The sequence below is a fragment of the Saccoglossus kowalevskii genome, chromosome 6 (genome assembly GCF_978046115.1).
Source record: "Saccoglossus kowalevskii chromosome 6, keSacKowa6.1, whole genome shotgun sequence".
NCBI lineage: Eukaryota > Metazoa > Hemichordata > Enteropneusta > Harrimaniidae > Saccoglossus > Saccoglossus kowalevskii.
Genome location: NC_140646.1, coordinates 15,756,515 through 15,768,638, shown reverse-complemented (window position 1 = coordinate 15,768,638; position 12,124 = coordinate 15,756,515). Strand labels below are relative to the sequence as shown.

Below are 12,124 nucleotides of genomic sequence, written 5' to 3'. Positions count from 1 at the left end.
ACCGGGAGCAAAAACGTTCTGTTCAGGGAGAAGCCTACTCATAAATTAAAAAAAAACAGAATTTATTCATTTTGCAACAAACTGTACTGCAAGGCAATATAAGGATATTGACCTAAAAAAAGTTGGGGGTCACCAGCCTTATTTTCGAGATATTGATGGTTTTATTTTAGTGGAAAGTCGCCATTTTGGCACTTTCATAATGCTTTTACCATAGGTTCCTATGGCAGAGATATTATGCAATATCTCAAAATCTAGCCTGGTGACATAGGCTGAAAAAATCATATATTGTTAATGATGGAGTACTTTTTGTGTTCTGAATTATTTAAAAAATCTGGGTCTTAAAAAAAGTGTCAAAAAATGCAATTTTTCTTTAACATTGTGCTGGATGGAATTGTTCTAAAAATAGGAATTTTCAAAAAATAATTAGGACACGTTTCTCAAAAAGCTTAACTGTAACACACAAAATAATGCTATTTCATTGTACCATGGGACATTGGCTTCATGATTGTAAATAATAAACTAATGAACATGCGATTTATGACAATTTTTGTCAAAAAATATGACTAGGCTTCTACCTTATTAAGGCATATAGTTTCGAAAGAAACAAACACTAATTTCACTGAAAGGTTTCCTAACATTTCCTTTCATCTTGTATTCTGGTGAATATTTCAATACTATTTCTGGCTTGAACGGGTTCGATTTTGCGCGTCTAACGGCCATCGAACACACATGTTCTAGTAATTTTATGAAGTTAGTTAGTCATTCATTGTACAATCTAATGCTTTGGCATCTAAGAAAGGACTACATTTTTCTAACGCAAATCATGTACATTTTAATCTAACTGAATATTTTATTCTGAGTCGGGACGTGAAACGCCTTATTAAAACATCCAAGGGACTTCCGCATAACTTTGTTAACAGTCAGGGTCTTGAATTTCGAACACATTCAAATATGCAAATGAGTTCGCCGTTACATATCAATGCATAAAGTAACATTCAAATATCGGTCACGGTGGTAGTTGTGGCATTGTAAATGAGCGAGGACGAGTCAGGGGGATTGGCACGAGAGGGCGCCATCCGATCTGAATGGAACGTTTCGACGTCAGTCGTCCGTAGCCCATCGTCAAAGCAACAACGTCCCGTTTACGAAAGATGAAATAATTTCAGCAATTTCTTTACAGAATAATCCTCAACAAAACTTAGAAACATTTCATAGACAACTACAGGCTCCAAAATTATTGTCTATTGCAAAACAATTCAACCGACAACCAGTTTGACGTCACAATTTCTTGCTGGAGCCCGAGTTCTACGCGTGATTTTATTGCGTTCAAAACTGCTCAATTTCAAACTGCGCATGCACACACACTGGTTTCTCGAAATGCATACCAATTGGTAACTTGTCACTGATAAAAGTCACCGAAAACATTTTGAGCAATTGTACTAGAGTGAAATTTAAACGTGCCTCTGCATTCTCCATGAATTTCGTAACTTGCTATGATCATGGTAAAGAGAAAACCTATGCTTATTTTCAACAGTTAGCTGGAGTCTGATCGAAAACGCGACTCAAAAAATACATTTACATCATTTTTCCAAATATTTTTTCAGCTCTTAACGATAGAATCAAGTCAATTTAGAACTAACATGCATGCTATCGGAAAGCATTTTGGCCAATATTACTGAAAAAACGAGTTTTTCATTACTCATGAATATAATTTTTTGCAAATGAGACGATTATTTCAACCAATCGTGTCATGCACCCCTCCGGGACGAGTCTAGTCAACAACAATTTCAATGTATTATATCGCATTATGTCGCATTATGTCACGGTATGCACATGGTCCTCTACCAGTTATCATGCGTTATCTATTCAATTCACAAACAAAATAAAACGTTACACTACATTATTAATTGAAAACATTTGTTTATTATTTCATGCAATTTAAATTAATAGAAAAAAAACAATCACAAAATGTGCAGTATTTAGTCAGTCAACATAATTTGTCTACATTCAATTCATCGATTTATTTTCAAATTATTCGAACAATCATGATTAAGAGTTTCTCACTCAAGGAGAGCACTAGTTTTAGCTCACTTTGCAAACTTTTCTCAACATTCTACATTATCAAAATGTCATCAATGAAAACTCTGCCTGCGTAGTTTTGATATTCTAAAATCCGTTGGAAAACCAGCCAACGTTTAAGAGTATATAATGCCCATCTAAGAATCAGACTCGCTGATTTTGAAACACTAAGACAAGTGTCGATATATAAACTGAAATTCAGATATCAAGCAAGCTATCAAGTGCGATGTGTAAATTAAGAAAGTCGTGTGGGTAAACTTGCGATTGTCATTGGATGTTAATGAGCACAATTGATAGAGAAATGTACACCATCCTTTTGAGCACTGGACGCAATTATTGTGTGAATTATCTGCGCTTTGATTTATTAAGCAACCCAAATGCACTGTCGTGGTTCATTATTTAATCAATGCGATATTGTACGCGACCTAAAAAGAGTGAATATTAAAAATACGTGTAAATACGAGCAACATGCATCATGTAACACGTGCTTAAGTTACCCACACTACCCCTTTGATAAGAGCGTGAGCTGTATACATCGAATAGAACCCATATCTAACAATGCAGTCCCCGGCGACCACCCTTTCAGATCTTCTCGTGAGGGACTGTAAATGGCGATTTGGAGTGTATTTATATAACAAATAGGAGTCGTTGGTGCAGTATGACTTAAATATATTGAATAACGTTTGTATGTTGACTCAGTCAATGTTTCAAAATCGCCGAACACGCCAAATCCTTCGAGTCCATTTACTGTTAGCAAGTGTCCTGGTCGTTTGTAGTTGCTCTGTCAATATCCGGCTTCTTGGTATGTCCTTCTGATGATGGCAGTCCAACAGCTACCCACACTGGCACGCCAAGTAAGCACATTCCGGGTATAGTGGCGAACATGTTGCGCCTTGTCTGGAAGAAGGGAAGTAATAAAAAAATGAATGACGTGAATTATTAGACAAGTTTGGGGTACAAGTATTTGGTGGTAGTAATGGATCAAATCTCAGACAACTAATAAATGTTTGTCCGAGTACAAATGAAACAATTGTTTGTCAAATATGGCCGATGAATCAACTTTTCCTTAATACTATAATAAAAGGGGTATATTTTTTGCTGCGTCCGACTGGGTGTGTGCAGATACCGGTGACAGCTAGTTAATTCCACGGACGTTCTATTCTGAGAACACAGGCAGTTCGAAACCGTTATTTTTATTTTGAATAAAAAACGTTAAATAATTAATTTATGCATTCCAACAAGGTCATACAAAATGCCGAACTCCGCACAGTTCGATACGCGTTATTTATCATCACTGCACGAAGCAGATTTGCATAGAACTCATTTGCATACTCGAATATGTTCGAACTACAAGACCTTGGCGGTTAACAAAGTTATGCGAAAGTCACTTGGTTACTTTAATCACTTTTTAATAAGACGTTTCACGCCCTGAATCAGAATAAAATGTTTAGTAATTAGAATAAAATATACAAGACTTGCTTTAGAAAACTGCAATAATTTCCTAGATGCCAAAGCATTATAATGTACAATAAATGAATAACTTCATAAATTTTCTAGAATCTTTGTGTTCTATGACTGTTAGACGCGGAAATTGAACCCGGTCAAGCCAGAAATAGTATTGAAATATTCACCAGAATACAAGATAAACGGAAATGTTAGGAAACCCCTTTCAGTGAAATTAATCTTCAATGTTTCTTTCCCAACTATATACGTTAACAGAACGTTTTTTCCTCCAAGTTTTAGTGTACCACGTGCGCCATTTCACCACTATAACATTACCTCGCAAAACCTAGTTCGCGATAAAATGGTCCGTATTTACGTTTTTACTGAAGTCTGACATTAATAAATAGTTCGGATGTCACATACGTTTTTTCCACTTGTTGTAGTAACAAATGTAACAGCTACAGGAAAATGGCCGTGCGTAGTGAGGTGATTGACCACAAAATTGAAGGCTGCCTGTGGCACAGACACTATTGCGTAAAACGCAAAGGTGTCTGGGAAGGAGATTGACAAAATGCAAGTTCAGTCGTACCGGAATATTTTTAGGTACGGGTTGAAACATTGTTATTATAGTCCTGCGCAGCGAGTGGAGTGATTTCATTCATATAGCGTGTTAATACGGAGTTTGCTTTCTTCAGAGTTATCCGCTCGAGTAACTATTGAATAATACCAGATTAGATTTAATTAATATGAACGACTAAAGATAAACTCACCTTAAAAGTTTGTACAGTACGTGTTGAAATAAAAGTCGCAATTCTACCAAACATTTGTTATGGGGCAATCCAATACGTACGTTTGAACGTTACGAACGGTTGCTGGAATTGAGAGTGTGTGGATGCAAGAATACTGCTGTACGAAGTATACGTAGTTAATTATGTAGGCTACTGTAGCTCTTTGTGCAGGACACCGATACTGAGACACTTTCATTCACCGAGGAATAAGCGAAACAACCTTACCGCATGCGATGACAAGAATCGTCATTGTATGGAACTAATTATTCACGTATTATCCCCCCCCCGAGACTATGGGACACCATATATGGTCTGTCGAATGTGTTTAACTACGCACTTCCCTCCCATTGGTTGCTGGACTAGTATTCAACCACGTATTCAACATTTTGACCAATCACAGGATAATGTATTTGTCTGGCAGGTGTAGGCTCAACTCACCTCCTATAAACAATCTGTGTCTGGGTTAGAGTATTTTACGAGGCCGCATTCCAGTCACGCGTCACTTCGTAACAATCAAACACGAGCTGTGTCACAATTCTCACAAAAAGACAAAAAGCAGATTTTACACTGTGGTTTGATTTTGTGCTGTTGGTCTACTTTTTCACAGATAAATTGTTCATAAAAACGGCGGTTCGGCAGTCAATTGTTTCCGCACTGCTAAGCGTTTGTTTTTAGTGAGAACAAAATCATCATATGTACCTCCGCTCTAGACTGAGTAGTTATAATTGTCATGAAGTAAGCCATAATAACAGCGTGAAATATTTGAAGAAAACCCTGTCAGTAAGGCCGAGCAACACCATACTGTCGCTAAGCGTTGCTAAGTCAATTTCATTTGTATGTAGACTAAAAAAATACACGCATAATGTGTTTTATTTTCCATTTGATATGCATTTCGCTTATTCAGTCATTGTTTTACTGAATGATAGATGAAACTTTTGTAGAAATAAGGTGGTCGTAAAATTGTTTAATTGACAATCAGTTTACACTGCTGTATTGCGTTAAAGGACGATCTACTTCAAAATAGTTGAAACTTTTGAACTTCAAACACACATTTTATTGGCTTTTTATTTGATAATTTCTGCTGTTTCAAAGATTTAATTATGTATTGTATTAATATGCCAATTAATGAACAATATAAAAAAATATAAAAAAAACATGGAGTCGTCAAAACGGTCGTTTTGTATTGGCAGCCTAGTCTGTTCAGCCTGGGTGGCTGTGAGGACAGGGGAGAATAATATGTGCGCATGCGCGGGTATTGTAGGCGTGTAATCAGCTGGAATACTATTTTCCTGCGTTTCTTCCCGGCGCATCTATGATTTGGAGATCGATTTTATTACTTGGACTTTTTCGTATGAGTTTTTGATAACGCAACTTATATTATGTTATAGGTAAAATATTTTGTTTGTTTTTAAATGGTGAATTATGACGTTATCTTTTTGAATATGGCGTAAATTGGGAGTTTTTCACGACATTGGTCATCGTTCCATGTAACCGGATATATTTATTGTCTTGTCATATTCATACTTTGGGGCATGAAGTATCGGGGAAATACGATGAAGAGAACGTCAGGACGGTACTGGGATAAGTAAATACAAGAAACAAATCAGTTGTCGATAATAATAAAATGACGAAACGGCGACTGCATTGTTATCCGAGACTGAGATCATGTCAGCTTGACGCGATAGTGATACCACCACATTCAAGTGTATCAAGGGTGACATTTTGTTGTCAATTTCACTGTCAATTGCGACTGTAGTAATACCCCGTACACATTCGGATTTGTGTAAATCGATCCATTGCTTGTTTGATATCATAACTGGACTTTCATATAAAGTATTTACATTTTCTATGTGGTTCGTTGACAAAAATGCATGCTGAATTGACTAGTGTTCAAATTCTGAAATAATTAAAACTATAAAATTTGTATTGGTTCGATAAATAATTTTATTTATAATTGACATCTATCTCATGTGACCAACAAACATTATTTTATGACAATTACTAAACGTTTAATAAAGCGGACCATGAGGACCATGAGAACATGCTGGCAGATACAGTATATACACAAAGTTTGTGATTATAAATCTATTGCATTGATACAACATGACTGACTACTCAGTCATAAAATTCAAGCTGAACATAATGAATTGTCTATTATTGCAATAGAGAGTTAAAATGTAAATAACGTGACTGCTCCCACTGTACATTGTCCATCTGTAATCATTATGATGTCATACCATTGAAGTAGTTGATTGCAGTCATTATATTCTGTCTATGCAATTATTGCACCCTGAGTATCATTATAATGACTGTGTGAATCAAAAAGGATAAAATGATTATTATCAAAAATAAAAGCAACTGTCACTCCACATCTTACAAATAATAATGCCATTCTTTGCTTTGCCATACAGTGCTGAAAATAAAATTGTAATAACGCTCTACCAGTCTCCGTATGATGCTGTGTGTATACTGGACCAATCTCTATGGAATGAGATTTGATGCTGATCTTAGTTTCAAGCAGTTTGAATGCTTCCAATGGTGTTAAGTTGAGAGAAGCCGATGGAGAAGTCGGTATATCTGTGTGTGTCTGTACATTGTGATGCCATTTCTTCTTTCTGCTGCCTGTTTATAAATCTTGTTGTTGATACAGAAGGAATGGATACAGCACTAATTCTCATCTCATCCCTAAACTGTTCTGATTTATAATACTGCTGCATTACTGTTGGTTGTTGTGGCAATGTGCCAGTCTCATCACTGGTGTCGTCAGTTTGTGATGTGCGATGTAATGTTTCCTTTAGTAATCCTTCATTCCATGAGTCTGCAAGTTTTAAAATTTCAGCTGAGAGAAACTTTGAGCAGCTGGTACATCCAGACTCTGGTAAACAACAAACGTGATAAGTATGGCCACACGTGAGACGCCTTATATTTATGTCTGATGTGATTACACAGCTTTGGTTATCACATGCAAGATCTTCATTGGGATGATGATCTGGGTATCGGAATCCTAAATGCAATAATATTGGCGTTATGTTTGTGTTGAATGTGGGTAAATGATATAATCCATCTTTTTATGGTGTAGGTTGTTGTTTTTGTGCTGTCTGCATCACTTGTTTTATGATCTTTAACAGTGTTTGCGCACTTCTTCCTGCAAGAAGCGTCACTCATAGTCATTCTTTCCATGAGTGTGATGTTGTAACAAGTCTTTGATTAACATGTTGTGTTTGGTGTAATGTAATGTGTGTGCTTGTATTTGTATAGTGGTTGCATTGTCATGTGATTTAATGTGGTGTTGTAGTGATGAATGGAATATCTCAACTTTCTTCTCAGTTATAACATCTTGATGGTTTTGTGAAAGATTGGAATATCCAGGCAAGTGATGTGTGTGATAAAGGTCATCAGAAAGTAAACTAAGGAGAGACTTGTTATAATGATGCCTATTTGAAATTATGAAATAAATTTCAATGCGCTTTATAACATCAAGCAACATATCATGGTCATGACCTTGAACAAATACAGGGTAATGGTAATAAAGAAGTGGCACTAATTCATCTAAAAGAATAAGTAAACAACTGACTTCTACAGACTTGCATGAATTCATCTTTCCTATTACATGAGGTCTGATGTACATCCATCCACTGTAGGCTAAATAAATGCACAATGACACTTTGTAAGGCTTGGGTTTTGTTGATAAAATAAAATGTTTACCAAAAACACCATTGCAAAGTAATTGAAAGAAAAAATTCCATGATGTAACTATATCTTTAGATGCATTCAGAGTAATGTGGAATTGACCAACAGTGGGGATAAAAAATAAAACATCTTGTGTAATATCAGTGCTAGCGATTATTTTTTTTCCAAAATACCAAACTGGCCAATCACCTGGGGCCAAAATAGCATGCTGTAATATATACTCTTTGATGGATGGTATATTTATCACCATTTCCCACAACTTGTACAGCTGTTCTGTATTCTTGAGTGGTTGCTCTATTTCATCAACTAAAATAGTTGTGTCCAGGTTGTGCAGCTCTTCAGAATCTACATCTGTGTATGGTCTACAAAGTATTAAAAGAAAATTTGTGTTACTCATATTATGTTTCAATTTAAGGAGTACATTTGGTAGTTAGATATATATAATTTTATGCTAATTTAAAAAAAAACAGTAATGTTTTAATAATACAGCATACAGTTGGCTTATGTGTGCTACTACTATAAGCCATTTTGAAATTATGTTTTAGTAATATTTTGTAATTTATTTATCTTTGCTTGTTTCACTGATTGCCTGAACACAATTTGGTACACCAATACTTTGAGACAATACACATATTTCTGGATATTCCCCATGAACTGTACTAAATGTATAATCTAGGAGTGACATTATACAACAATTAAAGCTCACTGTACTTACCTCATATTCCTAAGGCATTGATTAGCTTGTGATTGATCTAATTTGTGAAATGGTAATGGTAGTGTTGCTAAAAAACCTAAACTGTAATTGCTCATAAATTTCCTAAACATATGACTCATTATTTGTCCAGCAATCCCACCTCTCACCAAGCATTGTTGTCCATTTTTGTAGATGTATATAGGCCTGAAAATAATCAACATAAAGATAATAATAATTGTAGTTTATTCACTGCATATCATAACAGTTAGCAATATTTGTTATCCACAGGTGTGTACATGAAGCCTGTAATCAACTATAAGTTAAGACTGACAGTTATTGGTTGATGGTAAATTTAATGAACTGTGGTGTGTTACCATTGTAGTAGCAATTTATCCTTACCGATGTATTGATGTTGGGCCATCCTGTGGTATAGATAGCGGTCTCAATGGTAAGATGTCCAATAAAGATGTTGTCATGTGCACCACCTGGCTGGTTTTCAGTTCTTTATATCCAGATGACATTGAGCAAAAGCCATGAATGTTATGAAAATCATCATGCAATGCGATTATCAGGGGTTTGTTTTTGACCTGAAATATTACATTTTATTGATGATGACAGTTGTATAGTAAATATAATAGAGTAACAACTATAATAGAGTAACAGATAATATTAGTGTTTTGTATTAATCTTTCATCTATGAAAAGGGCATACAACTTGTGAGATTATATATAAAAATAAATTTTACTGTACCTGTAATTTTTTCTGTATGTCTGATTGAATTCCTTTTGAGTGTTCATCGGTTATTTCTTTCTTTTTTAGTATAGTCTTGGAATGTAACGAAAAGCCAATTAGCCTACATAGATCTTGGGCTTCTTGTGACAGACCTTGCATGTTCATATACAAGCCCACAGCTTCTTGAAATATGTTCGTCTTTTGAGACCTATTATAACATAATACACAAATGTAAAACCAATATCCTTAAAAAAAGTCACTTTAAAGCAACATGTAGCATGTAATTAAATTGCAATATCAGTCTACAAATATACACATTTTTTGTCCATATTGCAGTTTTAAACTGTGAAATCTTAGAAAGCTACTCTTCACTGTAAACACAGTACAGTATTATTAAACTGTTACGTCACACTTGTATCACCCCCCCTTTTTTACCTGCAGTTTTGCTAGTGATCATTACCTGTAAAAGGCTAATAACATCAAAACTGCCACTATCCTCTTTTCCTGCTGTTTTTGTCTTCTTACACTTGTATGTTTGTCAACAATAGAGGCATAAATTTCATCATAAAGTTGTGGGACTTCATTCATTGCCAAGTTCTGGATACTTTGCACAGTATTTAATGTTTCACTTTTTTAGTTGTGGTACAAAACGTCTTGAAGCTTTCTGATTTGATCTGAGAATCTAGGGACTGGACAGAATACAAATTATAACAATATTGAGAAAATCTGGCTGATATAAAATGTATTTATCTATTATGATGCATACATTTTATAATGATAGATAATCATTTACAGATAATAAAAAAAAATAATGTCATCTCTGAAAATAGTTTACCAATTCAAAACTACTAATGACATGTTGGCTGGTTATACAATTGTTAGTGGAAATCCTTTACTTACATTTCTTGACTCAAATTCAATATACTGTGTGATTAACTTAATCACACAGTACAAATTTAATAACAATAAAGAAACCTACCTTTTAGTTTTGAGGTTATTGTGTTCCACTGATCTTGTGTCAACAGTACATTTCCCTCATCATTGACCAACACTGTACCGCATTGTTTTGATTCAACTTGGTAAAATGTTGTGCACTTTTTTTTCTGTGTATATAAAACATTTACCTTATTCTATTTTGTTTCAACAAAAACAAAATTAAGATGCATGTACTTAAATTATAAATTCATAGTATAAACAAGTATGCAGTAACTAGTTATGCCAAGACTTAAAACGAGATCATGTAATTAGAAGTGAGAATTGAAATTCTAAAACTCATTGGTAGGCGCCCTCAAAGAAAACAAAAAAAAACAATAGCACTGATCGATAAAAACACTGTGGCGTTCGTTTACGGGTTACTATGAACCGGAAGTAGAACAATATATAGTGGAGGCACATTGTGTTTATATTTTCTCTGGTGTAAATACTTACCAGAGGTGATCTGTCACGTTGGTCGGTTTGATGTCGATCGTCCTCCCTGTTCGTGTTGTGTAGTTTAGCAATTATGGAGGAAAACTCATCATCGGCAGTTGTCTTGCAACGATTACACCACCGAGTACCTGGTTTATATGTCGGGTCATTGTGACCAATGTCGTCAAACACTGCATACAACCTGCTTGGAATCGGTCTGTCGCTCAGCTTCATACTGTGAGACCATGTTGCTGGACAGGAGCATCGCCGAGAGTTTGCTCTCGTTACGTATTGGAAATGAAATTTGCAAATCCAGAGGGTTTCACTTTTTTCACATTGACAACAGCGTACACTTTCACCGGTTACTAGACGCAACGACCCGTTACAACGAGACTGTGACCGTGTTTTACCAACCAAGATACACTCTGCCATCTTGGCACCACTGTCGTTGTCATATAATAAATTTTGCTCATAATTTCGCGCCAATTGTTTTATAGTCTGCACCCGGAAAAGGGCAGCATATTATCGGGGCATATACAACTTGCACCTGAAGTAATACCGAGAAGTAATGGCAGTGTAAGAACGATATTTGTTTATTTTTGTATTGAAATAAAGAGAGACAAGTGTTTTTTATTACATGTATGTTTTAATGACACAGGTTCAATTTTGGAAACCAGAAATACAAGCAATACATGCTCACATTTCGCGTCGATGTAAACAATCACGGATATCTTGTTGGGCTCATACCTGGATCACATTGGTTCATGGCCAAGATTTGTTGAAAAGTTTCAAAGAACACATATGTGAATTTACAGGAATCCCTTTTACGCATATTTCATCCTTTTTCCAAAAATACTAACCCGCCCATTGGGCGCCGTGTAAATAAATAGTAGCAGAGAAGTGCGCCCCAAGTGTTCATAAATGTTATTCCCCCCTGTCGGCTGTGAGCGTTGTACTAACAGTGGTAGCGCCACCAACCACAGGTAAGCTCTACTTCGTTTTTAATTCTTGTTTACATGTAATGTTATCAAATTGAAATTTCATCGTTATCGTCTCAATTTTCGATGATGCTCACCAAATACGATAATTAAGATACATGTGTGTTTGTGTGTATACGTGATGTCTGAATACAAAAACGCAGGATACTCTTATTTCGTACTTTCTGTATTTGTACATGTTCCCATTTTGACTCTTTAGTTTATTTTGAGAATGTCTGTATTTCTGCTTTAAATAGGAAACTCGTGCGATGAGAATAATGTCGAGTTTAGATTGTCGTGTTTAGAATTCGTCA

General features: G+C 35.4%; 1 long non-coding RNA gene and 1 pseudogene across 1 annotated transcript; both read right to left on the bottom strand.

The window, feature by feature from the left end:
- Window positions 1-2,731: 2,731 nt before the first annotated feature.
- LOC146741821 (uncharacterized) lies at window positions 2,732-4,549 on the bottom strand. The gene is made up of 2 exons (XR_014929687.1): window positions 4,293-4,549; window positions 2,732-2,976 (listed from the first exon to the last, which is right to left on the bottom strand). It is a non-coding gene; the product is annotated as an uncharacterized LOC146741821 (long non-coding RNA).
- Window positions 4,550-6,823: 2,274 nt separating this feature from the next.
- On the bottom strand, window positions 6,824-11,265 carry LOC144359641 (uncharacterized; annotated as a pseudogene).
- Window positions 11,266-12,124: the final 859 nt, after the last annotated feature.